At 37.9% G+C, this 2,248-nt stretch overlaps 1 protein-coding gene across 1 annotated transcript in view; it reads right to left on the reverse strand.

Annotated features, from left to right (window-relative positions):
• Positions 1–2,248, reverse strand: part of ADAM32 (ADAM metallopeptidase domain 32) — a 137,393-nt gene that overhangs the window by 74,257 nt on the left and 60,888 nt on the right. The window lies entirely within an intron of this gene.

Below are 2,248 nucleotides of genomic sequence, written 5' to 3' on the forward strand. Positions count from 1 at the left end.
GGGTTAACCCTCTTGAATTTTTGTTGTGTTTTTCAGTATATGAAACCCAGAATTGATGGACCTATGGAGACAGCAGGTAGAATAAGGTTTCCTGGGGGGTACAGTAGAGGGGATGGGCCTCTAAAGGGGAGTTGATGTTCAGGAGTTCAAGAATGTTTTGAAACTGATTGTGGTAACAATTGTAGGATACTGCCTGATGTGATTGAATTATGCAATGATACAATACCTTTATTAGCTCCCAATAAAATGATTTTGAAAGAAAAAAAAAAAAGCCAAGTAGAAGGAGCCTGGGGAATCTGCCCACTAGATAACAAGCACAGGAAGGTTTCCTCAGCAAAAACCAGAGAGGTCCCACCAAAGAGGGAATCCTGAGCTCCATAGAAGCCATGAAAACAACTGACAAGTTAAGTAAGCCAAACTTTCTTAAAGTCAGATATTAGTAATGCCTTCATTGTGTCCTGACTCCAGTTCATCAATTTACTGGAGGCAGTGAGCCGCATAAGTACACTCCCTCTCCCCATACATAAACTGATCGTCCAGTTTCAGCTCGCTCAGCCAAACCTCTCACTTTGTTGTCCTCTGCAAGTCATGCATGAATAACAGCCCACGTGCGCAGCTTGGTACACACATCTTCACTACCCTAGCAACGTATTTTACCATTCAATTACTTTTTTCTTTACTTCCTCCTCCTCCAGAGTCTCGCCACCAATGCTCATCCCCCACCCACATAAAACACATATTAACCCTGCCAAAGGAGTATGAATGCCACCCAAACTACACATTTATTTTTATACTTTTGTGTTTATACTTTTTTATGCTTTTATTTTAATTTGACATGTAATCCTTTTTTAATCTCATGCTCTTTTTCTACGTGGTCCATCTCCATGCAAATATGTAAACATCCCAAGCAGAAACAGGTAAGCCACACCACTCAAATGAGGTTTTTTTTATTTTAAGCCAAGCTTTTTCTCCCTAGCACCCAAAAATAATAAATCCACCCACCCTCATGCTGCCATAGCCCCAGAGCTCCATATCCTCACTCAAATTCTCTGCACATATAAATTGTTTGCTCTTTTTTTATTGGCCTTATTCCCCCTCTTTTTCCTTCCATCTCTCATTTCTACTTTAAGTCTACTTATTCTAGATAAATAAATAAATATAGTCATATATATCCTTTTTCTAGTTTATTTGCTTACACTTTTCTCCTGCTTCACCCATTACCTCCTGCTATCCTCCCTTTCCTTCTGCTAGTGACTTGTACTTCCATGTTACCTCTTAAGAATAATTAGCCCACTGAGAAGAAATTTCCCCATTATTTTTACAAATTTCCTGGCATAGATAAGTCATGTTTCATCATTTGTTGAAACATTTCAATTGGTGTGCCATCAATGCCTAGAGCCTTGTTTCGGGTTAATGCTTTCAGTGCAGCTTGAATTTCTTCCTTCAGTATCATTGGTTCTTGCTCATCTGCTACTTCTTGAACTGGCTGAATGTTAACAAGTTCCTTATGACAGAGTGACTCTGTATATTCTTTCCATCTCCTTATGGAAAACTTACGCAGCTTCCAGATTCATCAGACAGATGGTTCCTGAACAGTGGCATTCCTTTGGATCATCGTAAGATAGTCCTAGACTAAATCCCAGCAACTGGGAAACAACGACTGAAAACGCCTCCAAAGTTATCTTGCTGGTGTACTACATTAACAAAGAAAATCCCAAGAAAGTCGGTTCAAAGGACAGTAAAAAAAAATACTCCAACTTTAACATTTTTATCATTTTTGTCAAAATTTTAAAACAGGGAGATGGGATTCCTTGGGAAGGTAAGACAATATTATTATTTGTAGCTGAATATAAGTATAATGATCTATAGATTTTCCATGTTTAAAATTTTGATTTTCTAAAATAATTACTAGGTAGCTATTACAATTTATTTTAGAAGACTGCTTTTAATGAAGAATATTGACATTCAATGTTAACCTATTAGGACCACTTCTATTTACCCAAATTCTTGTAACAGTTCTGATTTGCTCTAAGATAACTCAGTTCACATAGTGGTCACAAAATCAAGATATCTGGTTCTCCTTCCTTGTAAGACCTTCATTAATACAATGAGTGGTGTCAAGAAAATGATAAACCTGACTTGAATGGTTTAAACTTGGTCAGTTGATCCCTTCTTTGATGCATGTTGGGCCTGATCTTGTTGTGAACAGTCTCTCTCTCTCTCTCTCTCTCTCTCTCTCTCTCTCTCT

This window comes from Echinops telfairi, unplaced genomic scaffold (genome assembly GCF_000313985.2).
Source record: "Echinops telfairi isolate 266 unplaced genomic scaffold, ASM31398v2 ScPeMD7_9;HRSCAF=40, whole genome shotgun sequence".
NCBI classification, from domain to species: Eukaryota; Metazoa; Chordata; class Mammalia; order Afrosoricida; family Tenrecidae; genus Echinops; species Echinops telfairi.